This window comes from Bombina bombina, chromosome 1 (assembly GCF_027579735.1).
Source record: "Bombina bombina isolate aBomBom1 chromosome 1, aBomBom1.pri, whole genome shotgun sequence".
NCBI lineage: Eukaryota > Metazoa > Chordata > Amphibia > Anura > Bombinatoridae > Bombina > Bombina bombina.
The window spans coordinates 1,387,057,091-1,387,085,012 of NC_069499.1; the positions used below are offsets into that span (position 1 = coordinate 1,387,057,091).

Consider the following 27,922-nt stretch of genomic DNA (forward strand, 5'->3'; position numbering starts at 1 on the left):
CCTTCCTTGCACGTGGTGGTCTGACTCCAGTCCCTGCATGATGTGCGGGCAGCGGCGCTGAACTCATCTCATCTCAACGTTCCTGAATCCTGAGTGGCCTCCCAAAGTCAAGTCTGTGTTGTTATGTAATGTGTGACTCATGTTGCAGCCAGGCAGGGTAAAGACCGCGACGGTAAGTGCAATCAGGGTGGAGGCTGGTGCTCTGGCCGGGAGCTCGCTTGTCACTCAGCACTGAGATTTATTGTTTTAAATTTGTAATATCCGTGATTACTGCACTGTGTAGCTACAATCCAGCCGCCATAGCCTGCAGGTACTCAACCGGTTAAAGTGTCAGTGCACTAAACTTTGTCTATCTATGTAAATAGTGTGTATAGCCCCATGAAAAAAAAGCTGTAAAAGGAAGAAAAAAAATGTTGTAAATCTCTCTGGATCTGTAATAAAAACATGTCCGATATCCTGCATCTTACTGATTAACCTATTGCATGCCAGAGAGAGTTACAGCACACCCAATGCACTGATACAATTTAATTTTAAAGTATAAAATGCATTACAGAGATAATAATCTTAACCCAAAGTTTTTTCAATATAAATATCACATGTGGCTGAATCCAGTGCAGGTAATAGTATATTAGCCTTTTATTGCAATGCAGCACCAATAGGAAGCAATACACACTAGAGTTTAATAGTCATGTGACCTGTCTGCTGGTTTAGTTTTGTACTCACAGGAACACAATCTACTTCTGCATGTATATGTGATAAAAGAAATAGTAACATCTGTTATATATTAATATCTGCAGATTTCTGCTAAGTCCATTGTATTGACTGTTAGCAGAACTAATGACAGATGTCACTATAAGACCAGCCTGTAAAAGCAAAAAGTTCCTATATTTTCTCCTTATTTCACCATTTAAACAAGACCATAAGCTTGTTACAGGGTTTAAATATTAGCTTTAAAGGGACACCTCCTGTATTACATATTAATACACATACATTTTACATATACAAAATAAAGCATTCCATTACAAAATATCTGCATGAAAACTGAATGTTTAAAAAAGCATTGAAACTGCATTTTCGGCTAGATTACGAGTTTTGCGGTAAGAGCTGCTTGGTGCTAACTTGCAAGTTATAGTCACTGCTCACCTCCCTATAGCGCTGCTATTACAGGTTTACATAAACCCGGCGTTAGCAGGCAAGAAGTGAGCGTTGAGCAAAATTGAGCTCCATACCGCACTCCAATACCAGCGCCATGGTGAGCTGGTTTTACGTGCTCGTGCACGATTTCCCCATAGACATCAATGGGGAGAGCTGGCTGAAAAAAAGTCTAACACCTGCAATAAAGGAGCGTAAAACCCTGTATTGATTCCTATGGGGAAAGAAAAAGTTATGTTTACACCTAACATAAACCCTGAGTCTAAACACCCCTAATCTGCCGCCCGACATCGCCGCCACCTACAGTACATTTATTAACCCCTAATCTGCCGCCCCGACATCGCCGCCACCTACAGTATACTATTAACCCCTAATCTGCCATCTCCAACATCGCAGACACCTACATTACACTTATTAACCCCTAATCTGCCACCCCGACATCGCCGCCACCTACAGTACACTTATTAACCCCTAATCTGCCGCCCCCAACATCGCCGTCACCTACCTACACTTATTAACCCCTAATCTGCCACCCCCAACGTCGTCACCGCCACTATGATAAAGTTATAAACCGCTAAACCTAACCCTAAGTCTAACCCTAACACCCCCTACTTTAATATAATTAAAATAAATCTAATAACAAATTCCTATCATTAACTAAATAATACCTATTTAAAACTAAATACCTATAAAATAATCTCTAAGCTTGCTACAATATAACTAATAGTTACATTGTAGCTAGCTTAGGTTTTATTTTTATTTCACAGGCAAGTTTGTATTTATTTTAACTAGGTAGACTAGTTAGTAAATAGTTATTAACTATTTACTAGCTACCTAGCTAAAATAAATACAAATTTACCTGTAAAATAAAACCTTACCTGAGTTACACTAACACCTAACCTTACACTACAATTAAATAAATTACATTAATTAAATACAATTAACTAAATTACAAAAAATAACAAACACTAAATTACACAAAATAAAAAAGAGAAATTATCAGATATTTAAACTAATGACACCTAATCTAATAGCCCTATCAAAATAAAAAAGCGCCCCCAAAATAAAAAAAAAAACCTAGCCTACAATAAACTACCAATAGCCCTTAAAAAATCCTAATTAAAAAACCTAAGCTCCTTATTGCCCTGAAAAGGGCATTTGGATGGGCATTGCCCTTAAAAGGGCATTTAGCTCTTTTTCGGTGCCCAAAATCCCTAATCTAAAAATAAAACCCACCCAATAAACCCTTAAAAAAACCTAACACTAACCCCCGAAGATCCACTTACAGTTTTTGATAGGGATGCACCGAAATGAAAATTCTGGACCGAAACCGATACCGAAAATTCAGGATGATCCTGGCCGAAAACCGAAACGAAACCGAAATAGTTTTTTTCTTTTTTAACTACAGTGTGTGTGTGTAGCTGAGAGAGCTTGTAGGCGGGAAAGCTCCAACAAATCGACATGGTCACTTGTACAGTAGGGCATAATCTGCAGTGAAACTGGAGCTCTATAAGGGAGAGCGTGGTTATAGCCAGACAACAATACAAGGTGGACACGTAGTTATCCGTGCGATGAGCGTGGCTAAACCTGATCGTCTCTCATTGTATATCCGCCTAGTTCCTGGTTCGGGTCTCACACTGACCCTTCAGATTATATGTCCGGAGCCCCAAATGGAGTCTGCCTGTCACCTATCACCAGGACCACTGGACTTAACTACAACCTTACGTGCAAGGTGGTTATAGAAAGTTATTGTGCTTTTTTTGTATACACTGTCTGGTGGGTGCTAATTTGTACCAACTGTGTGCGAGATTGGGGCTTATGCATATATAGTGTGCACGCATATTTGCCTCAGGCGAATAGAATGTCTACGCACAAGAGGTTGATGTATGAGCACTGTATATAAGGCTTAAAGATATTCACTGTGTGTGCTTAGGGCTGTGTCTGATAATATCAAGTCTTTATAAACATGTTACTTATCCTCCTTTGATATTTGTATTCACTATTAAGAACTTTGGTTTCCTTCTCTGCTGGTTTCAAATATCATCATGTTATGGTACTTATGTGTGTGCTCTGTGTACCATGCCAGTGCTGTGCTGCTCACCTTATGCTAAGGATATACATGTAACTCAATAGAACAGGGGAGGGCTGTACATTTTTAGCCATTTTGGTCCTCTTTGGGCCGAAATTGGAATTGCACATTTTCGGCGGCCCAAATTTTGGTGCATCGCTAGTATTATTCTTTATTTAGTTCTGTGTAACAGAATCAGATTTAACCGTTTTTGTTTTGTTACCAATTATCAAAATAAAGTATAGTCCTAGAAAACTATTATTATATGCAAAACAGTAAGTCAAGTAATGAACTCAAACAGCAGCTGTAGGCTGGCATCAAATTTAAAATATGCTTCACAATAATTTTGCCGAAAATAAAAGGCAAAAAAAACGAAAACCGAAACAACAAAAAATGCTATTTTCGTCCGAAACTTTCTGCGGCCGAAATTTCGGTGCATCCCTAGTTTTTGAAGACCCGACATCCATCCTCAACGAAGCCGGCAGAAGTCCTCAACGAATTGGCAGAAGTCCTCATTGAAGCCGGCAGAAGTCTTTATCCAAGTGGGCCGAAGTCTTCATCCAAGCCAGCAGAAGTCTTCATCCAGACGGCATCTTCTATATTGAGCTTCAATCCTATCAGCCAATAGGATTGAGCTTGCATTCTATTGGCTGATTGGAACAGCCAATAGAATGCGAGCTCAATCCTATTGGTTGATTGGATCAGCCAATAGGATTGAAGCTCAATCCTATTGGCTGATTGCATCAGCCAATAGGATCTTTTACCCTTTAATTCCGATTCTATCAGCCAATCGGAATTCAAGGGACGCCATCTTGGATGATGTCACTTAAAGGAACCTTCATTCTTCAGTCGCTTTGGAAAGAAGAGGATGCTCCGCGCCGGATGTCTTGAAGATGGAGCTGCTCCATGCTGGATGGATGAAGATAGAAGATGCCGTCTGGATGAAGACTTCTGCCGGCTTGGATGAAGACTTCTGCCGCTTCGTTGAGGACTTCTGCCGGCTTCGTTGAGTATGGATGTTGGGTCTTCAAAAACTGTAAGTGGATCTTCGGGGGTTAGTGTTAGGTTTTTTTAAGGGTTTATTGGGTGGGTTTTATTTTAAGATTAGGGCTTTTGGGCACCGAAAAGACCGAAATGCCCTTTTAAGGGCAATGCCCATCCAAATGCCCTTTTCAGGGCAATGGGGAGCTTAGGTTTTTTAGTTAGGATTTTATTTGGGGGTTGGTTGTGTGGGTGGTGGGTTTTACTGTTGGGGGGTTGTTTGTATTTTTTTTTTTACAGGTAAAAGAGCTGATTTCTTTGGGGCAATGCCCCGCAAAAGGCCCTTTTAAGGGCTATTGGTAGTTTATTGTAGGCTAGGGGTTTTTTTATTTGGGGGGGGGGCTTTTTTATTTTGATAGGGCTATTAGATTAGGTGTAATTAGTTTACATATTTGATCATTTCTTTTTTTATTTTGTGTAATTTAGTGTTTGTTATTTTTTGTAATTCAGTTAATTGTATTTAATTAATGTAATTTATTTAATTGTAGTGTAAGGTAAGGTGTTAGTGTAACTCAGGTAAGGTTTTATTTTATAGGTAAATTTTTATTTATTTTAGCTAGGTAGCTAGTAAATAGTTAATAATTATTTACTAACTAGTCTACCTAGTTAAAATAAATACAAACTTGCCTGTGAAATAAAATTAAAACCTAAGATAGCTACAATGTAACTATTAGTTATATTGTAGCTAGCTTAGGGTTTATTTTACAGGTAAGTATTTAGTTTTGAATAGGAATTATTTATTAGATTTATTTTAATTATATTAAAGTAGGGGGTGTTAGGGTTAGACTTAGGGTTAGGTTTAGGGGTTTATAACTTTAGTATAGTGGCGTCGACGTTGGGGGCAGCAGATTAGGGGTTAATAACAGTAATGTAGGTTGTGGCGATGTTAGGGACAGCAGATTATGGGTTAATATTATTTAAGTAGTGTTTGCGATGTGGAAGTAGGGCGGTTTAGGGGTTAATATGTTTATTCTAGTGGCGGCGATGTCCGGAGCGGCAGATTAGGGGTTAATAATTTTATTTTAGTGTTTGCGATGCGGGAGGGCCTTGGTTTGGGGGTTAATAGGTAGTTTATGGGTGTTAGTGTACTTTTTAGCACTTTAGTTATGAGTTTTATGTTACGGCGTTGTAGCATAAAACCCATAACTACTGACTTTCAGTTTACAGTATGGATCTTGTAGTTTTAGGCCTCCCAGGCAAACTCGTAATACCGGCGCAAGTCCCATTGAAAAATGACTTTTTGAAAGCTGCAGTAGTTACGTTGCGTTACAGCCAAAAACGTGTTCGGTGCAGCAAAACCTGCAAGACTAGTAATACCAGTGGTAGTGAAAAAGAGCCTTAACGCTGCTTTTTCACCCATACAGCAAAACTCGTAATCTAGCCGAAAGTTAGTAAAATATGGTTTACACTACAATGACATACCCTTTGATAAGACATTAAAAGGGATAGGAAAAAAATTAAACTTGTGATTCAGATACAACATGCAAATTTAAGTCACTTTTAAAATGTACTTTTTTTCACATGTAGTTTGTTCTCTTGGTATCTTTTGTTGCAAAAATAATATGTACATATCCTACACTACTGGGAGCTGGCTGGTGATTGCTGACTAGACACCTTTGTAGCTTTATCTTTTTGATAGATTGACTAGAAGTGTTCAGCTAGTTGTGCTTTGCTGCTCCTTCTGCAAAGGATATCAAGAGAATGAAGCAAATTTAATTATAGAAGTAAACTGGAAAGTTGTTTAAAATTGTATGATCTATCTGAATAATCAAATAAAAATGTGGGGTTTAAGTAGATAAGTACTGTTTAGTTTATCTAATCAGCTGAAGCCACTTAGGCTATGTGAGCTACTACACTGATCAAGCAATCTCTGTGTAGGCTTTTGCAAGGCTTGTCTTCTGAACTCTGGGAGTGGGGGCAGGGCAGAGCAGCTCTGTTATTAAAATAGACTCTTTTAAATGTTGTGAGGTTAAATACAGTATTTTGTGACTAAGCAGAGAGGATAGGTGTCAGAGCACTATTTAGGTAAGAAAGGCGTATTATTGGCAAAATCAGTACTGTGGCCAGGAAATGTACCCTTGCACCCCCAAAAACCTCTGAGCTTGATCATAGGGGAGACGTGTGGTGGTGACAGTGTCTCCCCTTACCTCACACGTAACCCTTCCTGCTGACCCGCAACCTGCAAGTCTCTTTTTGGCATAAAATTGACCACGTGCCAAAAAAAAAACAAGTTTATTTTATTTCTTTCAACCCCATGGCTCCCAGAATTTGCTGCTGTTAGATATGTTGCAGCACTTGTTAGCAGCCATGGAGTTTACTGCTGTAAGTTTGTTTGAGAGTTAACAGTTTAAGGCACACAGTATATCTGAGCCGGAGGTGGGGGCTGCTCCAGGTTAGCCACAAATGATAATTTATAGACCTGCAGAATGTTCATGCAAAGCTGTCTTCAAGAGTTGCTTGCAGGTGATTCTTGGATTCAAAAAGATGTTGCTTCTATTTTGTGACTGCACTAAATGGCCTAATAATGTTTGTGCTGCTAAAATTAGTTTACTGAACTACAGCTGATAAAACAGTAATACAAAATTTGAGAATACAAAAAGGGTCTGTGACAGGACTATTTGGGGAAACAAAAAAAAAATCTTCTGCAAAACCTGCACTTTCTTGTGTCTTCTGTGTAGGTTTTAGGCTTTATTTATAGATATGGATTGAATATGTCAAGTTCATTGATGGTAATGGGCAGCTACAATTATAATATAATTTTAATAGATGGGAAAGGATTGGAAGGTTATGAGAATCAGGTGTGAATATATGTATGTGTGGTGTGCGTGCATATGTGTGTGTGTATGTGTGGTGTGCGTGCATATGTGTGTGTGTATGTGTGGTGTGCATGCATGTGTGGTGTGCGTGCATATGTGTGTATGTGTGGTGTGCGTGCATATGTGTGTGTGTATGTGTGGTGTGCGTGCATATGTGTGGTGTGCGTGCATATGTGTGTGTATGTGTAGTGGGCGTGCATATGTGTGTGTGTATGTGTGGTGTGCGTGCATATGTGTGGTGTGCGTGCATATGTGTGTGTGTATGTGTGGTGTGCGTGCATATGTGTGTGTGTATGTGTGGTGTGCGTGCATATGTGTGGTGTGCGTGCATATGTGTGTGTGTATGTGTGGTGTGCGTGCATATGTGTGTGTGTATGTGTGGTGTGCGTGCATATGTGTGGTGTGCGTGCATATGTGTGTGTGTATGTGTAGTGGGCATGCATATGTGTGTGTGTATGTGTGGTGTGCGTGCATATGTGTGGTGTGCGTGCATATGTGTGTGGGTATGTGTGGTGTGCGTGCATATGTGTGTGTGTGTATGTGTAGTGGGCGTGCATATGTGTGTGTGTATGTGTGGTGTGAGTGCATATGTGTGTGTTTGTATGTGTAGTGTGCGTGCATACGTTTGTGTGTATGTGTAGTGGGCGTGCATATGGGGTGGGCTGCTTTGCCTTAAAATGCCCGGGCCTATTTTTGGTCCCAGTCCGGCCCTGGCAGTTTCAGTCAGGGCCCGGCTTAAGGCAAGTGTGTGTCATGGCTCATAGACTTTATACACAAGAAAAATCCATCAGCTAAGGGCTCTGACACTTGGCTGTGGATCACTGGTATAGTATGAAGTACTTGTGTTTTATGTAGAAGACATAGCTATTTCCATGTGTATAGACGTGCTGTATTACTGTTCCTGTGTGTATCATGATCTCACCTGTCATGTCTCATGCCATATCGTGTCACACTGACTTCATTTTACATTGCTATCACGATATCTGAGACACCTCACTAGTTGTTGTTCTGTGCATCACATGGAGTGGGGCCAGTGTTACTCAGTGTGGGTGTCCTATTGCCTATACATGTGTGCCTGTCTCCCCTAGACCTGTCTGTGTGTGTTATGACCACATACTGGTTATGTGGTGTTGCATAGTGTACACCGATGTCTGACTCTGTCAACTACTGTATCTGTCCCCTGTCACTGTTTCTCAATACAACACCCTGTAATGTACTGTAACAGTAACTCATTGTCTCTGTGCTCATATTGTCCCCCACCAATTAAATATTGTATTCACTATTGTGCGTCTTATTACAAGGTTAATAATATGTACCGGTCTAAATAACAGTTCATTTGTGTGCATCATACGTTATCATGCCTGCATGATGCACTAACGTGTCCATTCTACTGTATGTACCATATATGTACCATGTCTACATGATGTGCTTACGTGTCCATTCTACCTCTCTCTCTCTCTCTCGCTCGCCGTGTGTATGTGTAGAGAGATCCATCGGAGGGGCGGGGCTTTTTCAAGGGATGCGGTCAGGGGCAGGGTCAAGTGCACTGCCATAATTCACCAGCCGCCACTGATACACACACATATACAGAGTTATACACAAACAATAAAATAAGAGGTTTAAACACAGTACAACCGCTGTGCTAACCAACAGAGTGAAGGGTGCGCCAAACCGGATAAATCTAAATGTATATATATACCAGTGATAAACCTAATTGAATGTGCTATAAAATAAATAATTTTATATAAATAAATATAAATTAAATGTGCCAATAAATGAATAAGATATTAAAATTACAAATAAAGTAAATATGTAATAACCAATATTGTGAAAAAGTCCTTTTAAATGGGTTTTAACCCAGGATGGATAAAGTTCATCAATCCAGTGGTGAGCTGCTCTCTCCAAGTTGTAAGCAGAAAGTATAAGTGTCCTGAAAGACAGAAAAAGAAGAGGCGCTCTTTGTGCAGCAAGTTCCAAAGAAAACTGAAAATCTATCGATAGTGCTCAAGGTGATATACTCACAAACGTAACTGCACATACAGTGCAATAGTAGGCAAGCCGAAACTTCAGAGCCGTTCGGCTGACTCCTCAATGGCGAATCTGCCAAACAATTGCTGAAGCCCAGGTGCTGGTAACAACCTCCGTGGTAGGCGGCAATAAACAGCTTAATAAAGGATCCAATAGCTGTCAGTATAGGGTAATCACAAAACCCACAGGAGCAAGGAAGAGTGATAAAAAGTCAGTTTATTAAAAACATTTAAAAGTTGCTGTGCAACGCGTTTCTAGGCTAACAATGCCGTTTCATCAGGCTTTATAATTTGTTACACTCTACCTTGCTACCTTATAACAGAACTAACAACCAATCTCCTATCAGGAATAAAGACAACGCCCAAATGGCTTGGAGCGAATCCGGGATATTATTAAACGCATATCACTAGATACAACTTATCCGCTGTCAGTAATATTCTTTAGATAAGTGTGATGTGCGTGATCATAGTATCCCCGATCTTACAAAACACAACATACTGAGTAAATACAATATCAATATGATCATATTTAGAGTTAATAAATAAATGAATGAATGAATGAATGAATGAGGTTTCTGCATGTCAAAATATTGATGATCCCGTGTGGCTACGGACAAATCTAAAATATATATACGCCCACATCATTGTGGACCAATCAGAGACCTCGCCAGCTACACACCCCCTGCGGCCCGTCATGAATTCTCTATATTAAATAGCGGGTGCAGCCAGCGGAGTAATCCAACTACACCACAATGAGGTTTGCGATAGCAGGCACAACTATCACAATACATAAAGCTTTCCTAAACAATACTTACTAATAAATATACATAACGCTATAATCAATTTGACATTCACATGTTCTTTCTAATATGATCAATTTACACATATATCCCGCATCTCCTAACGCTGGATTTTTTGGAAAATTACAGCTTTTAACAGGACATGGAGCAGTGATGGAAAATATTATGTTTAGTCAAATGAATATTGTGTACCCAAACGTTTATTTATTTAGTGATCCCGTGTCACCACAGACAGATCTAAATTCTATGCACGCCCACATCACTATAGGCCAATCGGATAATCTGCTAGCTACACACCTCTCGTCATTCGTAAATAATTCTCTGTATTATATAGCGGGTGCAGCAGGCAGAATACTCCGACTGCACCGTATTGAGGTTTGCAATGGCAAACTGGACTAAGACATGGTTAACAACATATTAAACAATACTTGTAAATGAATTAATTCAAACTTCACAACAATGCCCAATTTGTTGGAATATGATAGATGACCCATATGCCCGTACCTCCTCATATGGATTCGTAATTTTTATTTTTTATTATTATTTATGCGAACATGTACCAGTATTATAGTAATGAATGGTAGAGCAATTGAGAACTGTACCAAAATATCTATATATAGCACCCCTAGATTAATGATTCCCATTCATCAAATCGAGATCCATATCACTCAATAATAGTGCCACTACCTCCACATGGGTACAACATGATCTATATGAAAGGACAATATATACACATATATTAATAATATGATATAATCTATCATATATCTGTAAACTATATGTGTTGATGATAGTGCCCAATGTGAAACTTATTTATGTAGTGTTTAGAATTATAATAATAGTTCTTAAACCAACTTCGTGCTAACTAGTGTTGACTATAAGCTATGCTACTATTAATAAATAGTTACTACATTATATAATTTTGATACAAAACTTAAATGATAATTTCTAATATAATATTAACCTATTATTAATCCCTCTAAGTGTTCATGAACTAATCAGGTTCGTGGTAACAAAATACATCTATTCTAGTGATACCAAAATTAGATAAATAAAAATAATTAATTTAATATATGTCTGGTGCTGGCAATAATGAAATATTAATAAAAACCTATATCGACCCCATACCAGGTTATATAACATGAAAACCATAGTCCTCTAACAATAAAAGGCAAAGTAGTGATAGTTCCTAAAGGTGGAGAAGGAGGGAGACGTTAGAACGCTGCCAGATCCACATTTAAATTTAATCCCATAGGGTGCATAGTTTTCAACTTGTGGATCCAGTATGTCTCTCTCCTTCTCAATCTAAGGAACCGATTGTGAATATGTGACTTGCTAATCTCCTCTATCGGAATAATGGAATAACAATTAGGATTCCCTCCATGTTTGTGATGACAATGACTAATGACACTATGGGATTTCTTGTTTATTATAATACTGCGATAATGTTCTGACCAACGATGACTGAGACGTCTAATGGTACGGCCAACATATTGGACCCCACATAAACAGGAGATGAGATAAATAACATAACGTGAGGCACAGGTCATCCTGTTTTTAATCATGTATGTTTTTTTATCAATATAAGATTGAAAAGAGCGTTTGCCATGCCCAATGTAATTGCACATTTTACAGTTGACAACATTACACTTGAATGCCCCTCTATTACAAGCTAATGTCAATTTCCCTCTAGTATGTTTGTCAGTAATATCGCTGCTTCTCCTTTTTTCTTTTATAATTTTACTAGGTGCCAAAATATTCTTTAGACTTGGGGCCTTCTTGTAGACGATAGTGGGCCTATCCCCTATTAATTCACACAAAATGGGGTCTCTTTTTAAAATTCTCCAATGTTTATTGAGTATCTCTCTTATAAGTTTATGATTACTATTATATTGCGTAATGAATCTTACTTCAGTTGATTTTGGGGTATCTTCTTTTATCCTAGTGTCTATTTTGTGTTTTAGAAAATATTCTTCCCTATTATCATTACGGGCTCGCAGGTAACTTGACTCAATAAGTTCAATCGGATAATTTTTCTCTATAAATCTTTGTTTAAGAATCTGACTTTGGGTGTCATAGTCAGAAATTAAGCTAAAATTGCGCCTAATTCTGCGAAATTGTCCGTATGGGACATTTCTTTTCCAAGGATGGTAATGGTTACTATTAAAGTCTAGGTAACTATTACTGTCAACAGTTTTGAAATGTGTTGAACTAACGACCTGTCCTTGTTCATTAAACCGTAAACTCAAATCCAAGAAGACAATATTTTCCGGATGTATGCAACTAGTGAATTTCAACCCTCTATCATTCTTATTAAGATGTTCAACGAATTCCAATGCCTTTTCACTGGTGCCATCCCATACAAAAATCAAATCATCTATAAATCTGCCATAGAACACCAGGTTCGCCCCGTACTCCGATTGATAGACATATTGTTGTTCAAAACTGCCCATATATAAATTTGCGAAGCTAGGGGCGAACCTGGTGCCCATGGCAGTCCCCTTTATTTGTAAATAATAACTACCTTGAAATAAAAAATAATTATGTTGTAAAACAAATAAAATAAGTTGTAAAATAAAAAATTTTTAATAGAGGGGATGTACCAATCGTTTTCCAAAAATTCAGCAACAGCTAAGACCCCTTGATCGTGGGGGATATTGGAGTATAGGGCCTCCACATCACAAGTAATCCAAAGATAATTATCTTTTATCTCGGTATTATGCAATTTATCTAATAAGTCAGAGGAGTCTCTGATATAAGAATCCAAATTCAACACATACCTTTGGAGAAAGTAATCAATATAAGCCAAAACATTTTCGGTTAAACTGCCTATGCCCGCTATTATCGCTCTGCCCGGGGGATTTACCATATCCTTGTGGATTTTGGGCAGATGATAATAGAAGGTATAGGCAGGTTCTTTGGGGATGAAAAAATCTTTCTCCTTCTTGGATATAATACCCTCTTGAAAGCCAAAATTTACTAAGCCAGTTAATGTTTTAAGATAATGGGCGGTGGGGTCTTCTTTCAAACAAGAGTAATAGGACTTGTCCTGCAAAATTCTGGTAGCTTCTCTAATGTAATCATTATAATTTTGCAGGACTATACCCCCCCCTTATCAGCTTGGCGTATCACCAGCTCAGAGTTACTCTTTAATTTATCCAATGCTTTAATTTCATTTGGGAACAGGTTTTTACTATCTTTGTTTCTAGGGAGGAGTTCTAATTCCTCTAATACTAGCTCTTTGAAAATTTCTATGTAGGTGTTATTAGATACCTGTGGATTAAAGTTGGATTTATTTCTGAAATTAGTTTGAATAAATTCTTCACTTAGTTGTTTATATAGACTATCGGGTTCATATGTAGGGATAACAGAGGTTACTCTATTGTCCATAGTATCAGTCAAAATTGTTATTAGATACCTGTGGATTAAAGTTGGATTTATTTCTGCAATTAGTTTGAATAAATCCTTCACTTAGTTGTTTATATAGACTATCAGGTTCATATGTAGGGATAACAGAGGTTACTCTATTGTCCATAGTATCAGTCAAAATACCACGAACCTGATTAGTTCATGAACACTTAGAGGGATTAATAATAGGTTAATATTATATTAGAAATGATCATTTAAATTTTGTATCAAAATTATATAATGTAGTAACTATTTATTAATAGTAGCATAGCTTATAGTCAACACTAGTTAGCACGAAGTTGGTTTAAGAACTATTATTATAATTCTAAACACTACATAAATAAGTTTCACATTGGGCACTATCATCAACACATATAGTTTACAGATATATGATAGATTATATCATATTATTAATATATGTGTATATATTGTCCTTTCATATAGATCATGTTGTACCCATGTGGAGGTAGTGGCACTATTATTGAGTGATATGGATCTCGATTTGATGAATGGGAATCATTAATCTAGGGGTGCTATATATAGATATTTTGGTACAGTTCTCAATTGCTCTACCATTCATTACTATAATACTGGTACATGTTCGCATAAATAATAATAAAAAATAAAAATTACGAATCCATATGAGGAGGTACGGGCATATGGGTCATCTATCATATTCCAACAAATTGGGCATTGTTGTGAAGTTTGAATTAATTCATTTACAAGTATTGTTTAATATGTTGTTAACCATGTCTTAGTCCAGTTTGCCATTGCAAACCTCAATACGGTGCAGTCGGAGTATTCTGCCTGCTGCACCCGCTATATAATACAGAGAATTATTTACGAATGACGAGAGGTGTGTAGCTAGCAGATTATCCGATTGGCCTATAGTGATGTGGGCGTGCATAGAATTTAGATCTATCTGTGGTGACACGGGATCACTAAATAAATAAACGTTTGGGTACACAATATTCATTTGACTAAACATAATATTTTCCATCACTGCTCCATGTCCTGCTAAAAGCTGTAATTTTCCAAAAAATCCAGCGTTAGGAGATGCGGGATATATGTGTAAATTGATCATATTAGAAAGAACATGTGAATGTCAAATTGATTATAGCGTTATGTATATTTATTAGTAAGTATTGTTTAGGAAAGCTTTATGTATTGTGATAGTTGTGCCTGCTATCGCAAACCTCATTGTGGTGTAGTTGGATTACTCCGCTGGCTGCACCCGCTATTTAATATAGAGAATTCATGACGGGCCGCAGGGGGTGTGTAGCTGGCAAGGTTTCTGATTGGTCCACAATGATGTGGGCATATATATACTTTAGATTTGTCCGTAGCCACACGGGATCATCAATATTTTGACATGCAGAAACCTCATTCATTCATTCATTCATTCATTTATTTATTAACTCTAAATATGATCATATTGATATTGTATTTACTCAGTATGTTGTGTTTTGTAAGATCGGGGATACTATGATCACGCACATCACACTTATCTAAAGAATATTACTGACAGCGGATAAGTTGTATCTAGTGATGTGCGTTTAATAATATCCCGGATTCGCTCCAAGCCATTTGGGCGTTGTCTTTATTCCTGATAGGAGATTGGTTGTTAGTTCTGTTATAAGGTAGCAAGGTAGAGTGTAACAAATTATAAAGCCTGATGAAACGGCATTGTTAGCCTAGAAACGCGTTGCACAGCAACTTTTAAATGTTTTTAATAAACTGACTTTTTATCACTCTTCCTTGCTCCTGTGGGTTTTGTGATTACCCTATACTGACAGCTATTGGATCCTTTATTAAGCTGTTTATTGCCACCTACCACGGAGGTTGTTTGGAGAGACCGGACCATTGCTACCAGCACCTGGGCTTCAGCAATTGTTTGGCAGATTCGCCATTGAGGAGTCAGCCGAACGGCTCTGAAGTTTCGGCTTGCCTACTATTGCACTGTATGTGCAGTTACGTTTGTGAGTATATCACCTTGAGCACTATCGATAGATTTTCAGTTTTCTTTGGAACTTACTGCACAAAGAGCGCCTCTTCTTTTTCTGTCTTTCAGGACACTTATACCTTATACACAAACACACACGCACAAACATACAGACATACACATAGACACACACTCACACATCTATCTTTTGCTTCAATATATATGAAACGCCCAAAGACAGATTTCTAGATACAATGCTTCCCTAAACACAATACTAAGTGCTGAAAGCCAACAGAACTAAAGACAATAGGTAGCTAAATAAATGAAGGGTTCAGAGTTGCCTCTAAAAAGGAAGCTTCATGGGCAGTCTCTTATTATACCCCCTAGAATGTAAGCTCCTTGGGCAAAATCTCTCATAATATACCTGTATATTAATACTTCTAAAATAACTGTAAGGTTCTTACAAATATAGAAGAAGAGGAAACGTTCGTCTTGCAAATAAAATCAAACTTTATTGAACCATGATAAAAATCAGGTTACAGCTGACCAAGGCACACATAATCATGTAGCGTAGCACAAACAAGCTTACGGGCTTAGGCTTTGGGCCAAAGTCATAGCCGGCTATGACTACGGCCCAGAGCCAAAACGTGTAAGCTGGTTTGTGCTACGCTACATGTTTGTGTGTGCCTTGGTCTGCTGTAACTTGATTTTTATCATGGATCAATAAAGTTGGATTTTATTTTCAAGAATTTTTTTTTCTTCTTCTATATTCTATTACCAGCTGTTTTCATCTATGCATACACACTGTACTGATTAGAGCAGGTGCCACCCTCTTTCCTATTGGATGCAGACAGAGTCACGTAAGTCAGAGGCTGCTGACAAGGGCTGCCTATGAATACGCTACTGTCCGAGTGCTGTGAGCACTGCTGGCGGTTTGGAGTGCAATTCAGTTTGCCTACGCTTGACAGGGGCAATAGCTATGGAACATAGAGCCAGCAGGCATTTAGCTTAGCGTGACGTAAAGAAGTCTCTTGCAAGGATATTAGGTACTCTGAGTTTGAATATTGCAGTGTGGTCTATTAGATTGTAAGCAGCATTTGGAGAGCACCTTGAATCTCATTTGGGGTCCCATCATTGAATATTTGAACCCAAAACTAGGAATCTCTCTCACCTCCTCTTTCTTACAAATATAGCCACAAAAAGTGCTGCCCCCTCCAATCAGCTCCCCTAGACAAGTGCCTTGTTTGCCTAGGACAAAATACACCCCTGCTCTCTTGGTTTAGCCTTCAACAAAGAATACCAAGAGAACAAATGTAATAATAAAAGTTAACTGGAAAGTGGTTTAAAATTGCATGCCCTATATGAATCATAAAAGTTTAATTTTGGCTAGACTGTCCCTTTAAGTAAAAATATTTTTAACATGTTTAACTGCTGCTTTATTATAAATATGATAGAAAATAGTAATTTGTCCCTTTAGGTTAACCTCATCGTTCTAGATTTAACATTATAAATGATAAGGATTGATCATGAGACATAATTTGCATTAAAATAAGTATTGGCCAAAGTAAGCCCACAATAAATAGAGAGACCATGTACAGGGCGACTTCAAATGGAGATTTGAGTCTCACTAATTTAACCACTTACATAGAAGCTATCACACTACAAAGAGTGTTGGATTGGCATGGAGCTTCAGATAACAAAGCATGGGTAGCTATGGATTCACATCTTAAAAGTGCCCTTAATAGGGGCATTGCGCTGGGTAACCAAAACCCTTAGACCTCCACAATGCTAATCATTAGAAATACATGGCCACATATTTAAATCATGGGACACAATATTGACACAGAAACGGTTCATATCGGGAGATATATCCCCTCTTTTCCCCATTCCAGTCAACGCTAAACTCACAGGTGGCCTAGACAAAAACTACCAAAGGGTAACAGAATTGGGATATACAACCTCCTTAAGTAATTTCAGAAAAGAGGGCAAACTTCTAGACAGAGATCAGATTAAAGACGTAGCAAACGATAACTATTTCACATGGCTTAAACATCTAAAACTCTCTCATGATATACATACATCTCCACATAGAGCAGACCTCTTAAGAAACCTTACTCCATTTGAAAAAATTTGCTCCAATAACAAACCAATTCCACACTCTTTGTCGAAAATGTGAGTACTTTTGCAAACACAGCACAAAGCCAAACTACCGATATCCGCTACTAAGTGGCATGGGAATTTAGGGAAAAATTTAACTGAGGAATAGTGGGAGGCTATATTTCGACACACTAAAAAATCCTCCACATCGCCCAAGCTCCTAGAACTTAACTATAAAGTGTTAATGAGGTGATACCTCACCCCCACACGCCTACATTCCATTTATGCAGGAGCCAGCAACAAATGTTGGAGGGGTTACGATACTAGGGGTAGCTACAGACATATGTGGTAGGACTGCAGAAAACTAAAACAGTTATGGTAACATGTGGAAGATCATTTCCAAAAGATATTAAACAACGATTTCAAATTGACACTCAGCATCACTTTATTAAATGATCTTCCAAAATTCCCATGCAAATTAAGACTGTGCTTGCTCCACATGGGGTCAAACGAGGGAAAATCACTAATAGCACTTGAATGGAAGACACAAGACACCCCAACAAAACAAGTGTGGGTGGAAAAAGTATCAGACCTAATGACACTACAGGGAGTGCAGAATTATTAGGCAAATGAGTATTTTGACAACATCATCCTCTTTATGCATGTTGTCTTACTCCAATGATTGAAACAAAAAAAGAAAGGGCGCCTCCTAGTGTAGCCAATTTTTGTAAGTAGATAATATATATTAGCAGATTTTGTACTCACATGTAGTGAAGGCAACGATAATGCCTAGGTAGATGGTCTGGAAACTTATCAGTGTCCCAGTTGACTGTGCACCATGAGAAGGGCTGCTCCTCTTGAATGGAAAAGATCTGGAAAACTGGAAAAATATACAGAGGGCGACTCCTAGTGCAAATCAGTTGATACAGTTGTAAGCCCCAAATGATCCCTTTAGAGAGATACTCACATATTATGGAGCACACTATAGTGCTAATGAGGCAAGCTGGGTATATTATGGTGGCCCAGCGCACATAACACTCTGGCAAGCAGTGGATCAATGTAGCAAATAAAAGATAGGAGACTCCAGAAGTATATCAAAAATGAGTTTTATAAAAATAAATAAATGAACATAAAAACAATCAGTAAAACACGCTAAGCGTTTCTCAGAGCTCACCACTCTGTTTCCTCAGGCAAGTACCACAGAGTGGTGAGCTCTGAGAAACGCTTAGCGTGTTTTACTGATTGTTTTTATGTTCATTTATTTATTTTTATAAAACTCATTTTTGATATACTTCTGGAGTCTCCTATCTTTTATTTGCTACATTGATCCACTGCTTGCCAGAGTGTTATGTGCGCTGGGCCACCATAATATACCCAGCTTGCCTCATTAGCACTATAGTGTGCTCCATAATATGTGAGTATCTCTCTAAAGGGATCATTTGGGGCTTACAACTGTATCAACTGATATGCACTAGGAGTCGCCCTCTGTATATTTTTCATGTTGTCTTACTCCAAGCTGTATAGGCTCGAAAGCCTACTACCAATTAAGCATATTAGGTGATGTGCATCTCTGTAATGAAAAGGGGTGTGGTCTAATGACATCAACACCCTATATCAGGTGTGCATAATTATTAGGCAACTTCCTTTCCTTTGGCAAAATGGGTCAAAAGAAGGACTTGACAGGCTCAGAAAAGTCAAAAATAGTGAGATATCTTGCAGAGGGATGCAGCACTCTTAAAATTGCAAAGCTTCTGAAGCATGATCATCGAACAATCATGACAATTTCATTCAAAATAGTCAACAGGGTCACAAGAAGTGTGTGGAAAAACCAAGGTGCAAAATAACTGCCCATGAACTGAGAAAAGTCAAGCGTGCAGCTGCCAAGATACCACTTGCCACCAGTTTGGCCATATTTCAGAGCTGCAACATCACTGGAATGCCCAAAAGCACAAGGTGTGCAATACTCAGAGACATGGCCAAGGTAAGAAAGGCTGAAAGACGACCACCACTGAACAAGACACACAAGCTGAAACATCAAGACTGGGCCAAGAAATATCTCAAGACTGATTTTTCTAAGGTTTTATGGACTGATAAAATGAGAGTGAGTCTTGATGGGCCAGATGGATGGGCCCGTGGCTGGATTGGTAAAGGGCAGAGAGCTCCAGTCCGACTCAGACGCCAGCAAGGTGGAGGTGGAGTACTGGTTTGGGCTGGTATCATCAAAGATGAGCTTGTGGGGCCTTTTCGGGTTGAATATGGAGTCAAGCTCAACTCCCAGTCCTACTGCCCGTCTCTGGAAGACACCTTCTTCAAGCAGTGGTACAGGAAGAAGTCTGCATCCTTCAAGAAAAACATGATTTTCATGCAGGAGAATGCTCCATCACACGCGTCCAAGAACTCCACAGCGTGGCTGGCAAGAAAGGGTATAAAAGAAGAAAATCTAATGACATGGCCTCCTTGTTCACCTGATCTGAACCCCATTGAGAACCTGTGGTCCATCATCAAATGTGAGATTTACAAGGAGGGAAAACAGTAAACCTCTCTGAACATTGTCTTGGAGGCTGTGGTTGCTGCTGCACACAATGTTGATGGTGAACAGATCAAAACACTGACAGAATCCATGGATGGCAGGCTTTTGAGTGTCCTTGCAAAGAAAGGTGGCTATATTGGTCACTGATTTGTTTTTGTTTTGTTTTTGAATGTCAGAAATGTATATTTGTGAATGTTGAGATGTTATATTGGTTTCACTGGTAAAAATAAATAATTGAAATGGGTATATATTTGTTTTTTGTTAAGTTGCCTAATAATTATGCACAGTAATAGTCACCTGCACACACAGATATCCCCCTAAAATAGCTATAACTAAAAACAAACTAAAAACTACTTCCAAAACTATTCAGCTTTGATATTAATGAGTTTTTTGGGTTCATTGAGAAAATGGTTGTTGTTCAATAATAAAATTAATCCTCAAAAATACAACTTGCCTAATAATTCTGAACTCCCTGTAGAGGAATTTGGGTACTTTAAAAGACAGAACCTGAATTTCTTTCATGACATGAAACTCATATGGGAGGATTCAATCCAGCCCATTTCTTTGAACACTGATAAGGGACGGGACGTATATGACAATTACAATTGTACTGAGACTTGTTGACAAAGTATGTAAATTGATTTTATTGTCCAATAAAAGATGGAAATAAATTTTTTTGGGTTCATTGAGAAAATGGTTGTTGTTCAATAATAAAATTAATCCTCAAAAATACAACTTGCCTAATAATTCTGAACTCCCTGTAGAGGAATTTGGGTACTTTAAAAGACAGAACCTGAATTTCTTTCATGACATGAAACTCATATGGGAGGATTCAATCCAGCCCATTTCTTTGAACACTGATAAGGGACGGGACGTATATGACAATTACAATTGTACTGAGACTTGTTGACAAAGTATGTAAATTGATTTTATTGTCCAATAAAAGATGGAAATAATTTTTTTTAAAAAGAAGTATTAATAATATCATAACTATACTGTTGACTTTAATTCTTATTTAAATCAGATATACCAGTGATTTTACCTTATTTATATAATCAGCATTCTCCAAACACCTGCTCTTGTACCTTCCATGTAAAGATTAAATCACCTTTTTAGTACTGATTTGTTTATTTTTACAAAAGGATGCCTACATTCAGCCATTTTCTCAAATGTATTAGGATAGCTGCACAAACCAAAATGAGGTTAATGGTTGTTGTCAGATGACCATTGTTAATATGATGTTAACTTGACAGCTGTAATGATATATCCCAAAATTTAAATAATCTGTTTCATATGTCATTTATGTTGACGGTGCTAAAGGTTTGTTTAGAGTTGTTAGGTCCTAATATAAACCAATTTCGCTAGACATTTCTCATTGTTATGACAACCATTAAGCAACTGGTTGACCAACATAAAAGGTGATGATTGGCTCTTTCAAATAAAGGGACTCACACCCTTCTGTGTATTGGGGAGTGTGTGAGAAGCACACTCCCACCTCCCATGATTTTGTTTTATGTTTATATGGATCTCTCAGGGGATTGCCTTTCCCATGGTGATTGCCTGATGTGACTCTTAATTTGAAATGATGGTCTTCTCCTCTTATAAAGGAGACATTACTTGCACTCTTTTCTATTTGTAATAATTTTATTGAATTTTAAATTTTACATAAATAAAAACAATGTGAAGATTCAATAAAAGGTGCAGTTCACAGGGAAGTATAAGATGTCCATCTTTCAATCAAAGACACAAAGACAAATAAATTACTTTATTTTATCTATACTGATATAGAGCACACAATGAAAACAACAACTATAACTTTATAGTATTATGATATAAGCAATAGCTCTAGCAGGTGAAAAGGAGAAGGAAACAGTAATAAGAAAGCTCAACACAGGACCTGGTCTGCAATAGGCCATCAAGGCCCTGCCCTCCCCGGGGTGTTTCTACAAACATAATCCAGAGTTCCCAAATATTCAGAGATTGTTCCTTCTAGCCTAGTATATCTGCAGGTGAATTGATACAAATGTTTAATTTTCTGTGTTACAGGGGAGAAACAAGCTATAGTCATTCTGACCGCTGTTCAAATGGTAGCCATTAATTTATTTTGTATAGGAGGCCTTTAATAGGGCTATGTAATAGGGTTGGCTCTGGAATTAATTGTATGTTCCTATCAAAAATGGAGCTCATCAACTTGGAGTTTTGGTCCCAGATATATGCTACTGATATATACTCCACAGTTGCCGAAGCAAGCCTCACTGTTAACCCCCTGCTCTTGTATATTCTTGAGGGATATAAATACCATTGATAGGCTACTTTTAACAAATATTCTATTTGCACGAGGTAAAAATGAGCAGCCTTTCCTCAACACATTTATCCATTTATGAAGGGGTCAGTCAATATTGATATTTGTTTCCCAAGAATACATAAACCTAGTCTTAGGTGGGTGTTGGGGGATAATAAAGAGAAGGTATGCATTTGCAATTACTCCTTTCAGTCTGTGTTTGGCAAAACATAATGATTCAAAGTATGTAACAGGTCCAGCCGGTAAGGAGTGTAAAGTTTCATAAATCCTAGAGTGAAGTTGAAGATATTGAAACCAGCAACATTTATTTTCTGGTTCTAGATCTTTATATTATTGATAAGACAGAAACAGTATTGTTTACTAATGTGTCCGCTAACCTATAAAGTCCCCTAATTTGCCCATTTATTAATTACCAACTCTGAAATAGGAGTATCCAAGGAATCTAGAGGAATTGCTTGTGATAGATTGGATATAAGGGGAAATTTAGTGTTTAGGCGATCCCACAATGCCATTGTGTGCGCAACTGAGGAGAACATTCTCTATTGCAAGGGTCTTTTTTTTTAGTTGCCCATAACAATTTATATATTGGGTTAATTTGAAACAGATCAGACTCAATTTGGACCCAACTTATCTTATCAGAGAAATTATGCCAGAGGGAAGTCTGCACCATACAGGCAGAATAATAATATGAGGCCAAGTGAGGTAACCCCTAGTCCTCCACCCGATTTATGTTTCATCATGACCTGCCGATGTATTCTAGGTCTCTTTCGATTCCAGATAAATGCTAACAGGTCTTTTTTTCATTTATTTAGCACCACCAGAAGGACAGACACAGGTCGGGATCTGAATAAATACAACAGCTTAGGAAGTACCATTCTGGTTTTGTACCTAACATCTTTTTAATGTTGGATCGAATAAAAGTACTTGCTAATGTTTAATTAAGATGTTTTTGATTTTTTGGTTCTAAATATTATATTAAGTAATAAATTTAGGTACCCTATTTTTCTTTCCTATTCTTTTAATAAGAGATTTTTATTCCATGAGGTCCACCTTCGTCTTAGTCTGTTTTAATAGATCTATACTATAGCTTTATTTCTGTAAATTTTTAGGTACAAAAATTTACTTTAGAAACAACAAAGATCTAAAAAAATTTTTTTCACCTACTAAACTTAGAAAACATAATAATTCTAACCCATTTGAACATTGGGGGGTACCACCAGGTCTATATAAATGTAGACACAGAGGGGTCAATTTATCAAAGCGTCAATCTCAGTGCATTCGCCGGTGTCAATACGCTCGCCAGACATTGCTGACACGGATCTGAATACTATACCCTTATTTATAAAAAAAAAGCCGTCAAAGACACACGTGTCAAGTACGGTGCGAAGAGTATCGGACTGTTGTTAACTAACAGTCATCGATGTCGCGGTTATTCGGGTTTTTCCCAACTTTATTTATACCATTTCATTATTGTCCATAAACAAGAACATTTCTATAAAGCTAATCTTTTATTTTTTATTTGTTAATGTCCAAGAAATAGCTAAATTTATACCTCAACAAACAATATCTCATAGAAAGTTATTTTTATTTGTTATACAAAAAAATCTGTTATATGATACTTTCACATAAATTAATGTGTATTTGTATTTCTAGAAGTCATGATATGCTTTTATCTCATATTTTTTATTTTATTATAAATGATTATTAATGCTAGAATTTGTACATTTATCTTTGCACATACTTGTGTGTGTGTATATATATATGTATATGTATATACATATATATATGTGTGTGTGTTATGTCAGAAATCTTTTGCAAACATATTTGCATGTCCCTAAATTCCTTTTTTTGTTCTAAAGAATGTTGTCTTTCATATCTCTGTGTTTATGCCACTATATGTATATAGTATAAATTTATTATTATTCTGAGCATGAAAAGTTGCAAATATAATATGTAATCAGGGTATCATATGTAGTATTTATTTGCAATCAATAGATATTTTAAGAGAGCTGGGCCCGTTTTCTCTCTGTACCTGTGTAACCCCTCCTGATTGCAATCTAGTTTTAAAAACCACCCCTTCACAGGTGTTATACAGTGTGCTGGCATATAAGATGAAATTTCTTACTGAAAAAGAAATTCAAGAGAAGGAAGAAATACACTGAAAATAGCATGACAGTAAAGAGGTGATTTTAATTTCTGCTGTATCTGAATCATGACAGTTTAATGTTAGGTGGGCTATCCCTTTGAGCTATCATCTTAAGATTATATTGAATCAAACATCAATTCAAATTTTAAAACCCTTGTCTAAAATTTTACACTGTGTGTTCTAATGTCAGCATCAATGTTTATCTTTAATTCTAAATTCACATATACATACTTTCAAAGTATAATACACAATGTAACAAATGGCACTTACAAGTTCTGATGAGTGATCAATAACACAAGTATCGAGCATTTTGATTCGTTAGTGATAGTTTAAAATGTATATTTGAATCAGATTGGCTGATGTCATAAATCATGTGATTATGCATATTCCAATCAAAAGTGGTTGAAAAATGCACTAGTGTGTGGGTTGTTTAGGAGTTTGCATCATAATTGTGTGGAAAAGTGTTGCGTCAAATTTGGTGCAAAGTGGAGAGTGGGACTTGTATTACATGGCTTCAACATGGTGCACATAGATTTTTCACAAAAAATTAAAAGTAAGTTAGCTATATTATGTTGTGTATTTCATTTTTATTTATATATCTATTAGTGCAACAAGTTTTTGGAAAAACTTTTCAACAAATTTGTAGAAATAATATTGTCCCCTTGCTTTGTAATGAGAGACAAATTTGTAGCATAATCCATAAGTAGTAATGTATTTTTCATTTTTATCCCATATCTACTAGTGCACCGAATGTGGAGCAATAATATTGTTTGATTTATAAAGGGTATACAATTTTAATAAAGTTTCTAATTTACTTTTATTATGTAATATACTTCATTCTCTTGCAGCATCGAACATAACCTTTCTGTGTTTTCAGACTTCCATTGAGTTCTATGGCATCCGCGACCTCAAGGGTGGCAGATTGAAAACTAGGTACGCTGAGTCAGCATACACGCGAGCGTACCTGTTAAATGTTTGATAAATTGGGAAAAGTGTCAAATAGAGTTGAATGTGAATTTGAAACATCTGTAATGACGCAAGCATCGATTGAGATTGATTGAGATCGTGGGATCGTATTTTACATCACAAATTTCAACATTGACCGATCTTGACGCTTTGATAACTACGGCGGATCAATCTCATGAGAAATACAATGCGGAATTCGAGCGTTTTTTCAGTTGACGCTTTGATAAATTGACCCCCTTGATTGCGTTCTGTGTCCATATGTCCAATCCCAAAGAAATTTTTTGGAATTATCACACAAAATTATACCAGTGTAAAAACAGATGTAATTGTGACACTACATATGTTGTATACAAATTGAAAAGCAATTGTAATCTTATCTATGTAGGCTGAACAAAAAGAAAGAAAGTATAGGTTCAGAGAACATCTAACCAACATAGAAAATGGTTTAGAACAACTGCAGCTTCTTCCAGCCTGCTCTCCTTCCTGGTTGTCTCTCCCATGCCACAGCCACTGCCCTGCCCCCTGCCTCCCAGCACAGCACAGGTAACTCCCTTTGTTAACTTTCTTTCTACAGCCACTGCCCAAACTGCTTTAGTTAATGAAATACGCTTTATTCAATAGTTTAATGTTTAAAAGGAATACCTTTGGTTTGCCACTCTAACCATTTGTAAAGGCCATAGTAGCTCAAAAACAAAATATTGGGTGCATTTCACTACAGTAAACAAAATCAATGTATTCTACAAACAGTTTAATATCTGAATTATTGCACTATTGCTAGAAAAACACAGGAGCAGTGTACTACTGGGACCTATATGCAGGGGTTAAGTCCTACAAAAAAACGTGTAGGAACTCACCAAGACTTCCACCCCCTCACAACTAATATTGTTTTATATACACACACACTTTATTTATATGTATATAATCGATACACTCTGGTTAATGAAAGCAAATTAAAACCAATGAAGGGCTGAATGGTTGCCTTTGGGCCTGAGGATGGACACCCATGGTTACATTATTATATGGCAGGAGAGAAATTTGTATATGTAATTTAGTATACAACTGATACTGAATACTTGGAAGCCATACACTTTTTAGAACACATGAAGGAGCATTTGTATATAGATTATGTTGAATAATCCAAAAAGATTAGAGCCTTAGTAAAAATTTTAGGAGATGTTACTCCCTGGCTCTCAGGATGTGTAAGGCTCTTTAATGTAAACATCTGATATCATAATCTTGATAAGGTTTTGTAAAGACAAACAGGTCATCTTGCACCTTGGGATGAAACTGGTAAGGTTGAATCTTCAGCAAATACATTATCTTGCACAGGTCAGCATTCTGCAAAGAATCTGGCCTGCTGGCCACCAACATAGATAAATAGACAGCACATACTATTGGTGTATAAAATAAAGTAATTGGGCTTATCCCACTAAAAGATGTTTCACAAACACCTTTAATTGCAATTACTATTTTCTTTGTGTATACACTTGTATTTCTCTTGCAAACCTCAGCCCAGCTACCTCTGGAAGAACTAAAAGGAATTCCAATCTGAGAGGAAGCTGGAAGGACATGACCCTTCCCTGCTTGATGAGCACATTTATTCCTTGGTGAAACACTGAACTTTTTTTAAAACAACTTTAAAATAACTAAAGTAGAAACACATGAACGCTTGTTGTTTAATGTTAACCCTTTAAGGACACAGCTTTCAGTTTGCTCAATTGTTTTATGACGGAAAAATTCCATCATATGTCCTTAAGAGGTTAAGATCCATACTTTGTTTATAATTCACATGGTGCATGACCAGTTAACCATCAGTTCCTAACACCCTCATTCCTCCTCTTTCTTCCTTTCCAGAGCGGGCTGAGACCTCTGTGTCTGACAGCAACTCCAGACTGTGCAGTTTGTTCCCATGGGTTCCCGCTGGACTTGACCCCTGCCTATATGCCAAGGACATGATAAATATATATGCAGCCACCAATCATCAGCTATCTCACAGTAATGCATTATTATTCCTGAGCCTAACTCAGTATTGCAACAAAGCATAGAAAGAGAACAAAGCAAATTTGATAATAAAAGTAAATTAAGGGGGAATTCCGGGAAGAGGCAGAGCATGTGGGAAGCCTGCAGAAAAAAACACAGAATTATAGAGTTACCGGAAACCCTGGAATATCAAAATGTAATGCACTTTATCACAGAAATAGTCCCAAATTCACTACAAATGCAAATATCTTCACAGTCCCTTCAAATTGAAGAATACATTGATTAGGCCCACCTCGGAAAAATCTTGATGGTTCATTTAGATCCAGACCAAGTATTGCAAAGTTTTTGAACTTTCAGGAAAAAGTTAACCTTTTAAGATGTTATAGGAAGATTAATCCACTGATCAAAATAAAATTCTGATATTCCAGGATTTCTCAACTGAAACATCGGCCAAAAGGAGAAAAATATCTCCATATTGTTCAAAGCTAATGAAAGCTAATTTTAATGTGAGAATGATGTACCCTGCCAAATTGGTACTGACATGTAACGGAGACATTTAAACTCTTAATAACATACAAGAAGTGGATTTCTGTAAAGACAATGGTATAAAATAAATTGATGCATAGGAATGTCCTATGTAAACTGGA

At 37.3% G+C, this 27,922-nt stretch overlaps 1 long non-coding RNA gene across 1 annotated transcript; it reads left to right on the forward strand.

Moving 5' to 3' along the window:
- Nucleotides 1–27,922, forward strand: LOC128642817 (uncharacterized). Its single transcript, XR_008399715.1, has 3 exons — nucleotides 1–172; nucleotides 25,681–25,838; nucleotides 27,150–27,922. It is a non-coding gene; the product is annotated as an uncharacterized LOC128642817 (long non-coding RNA).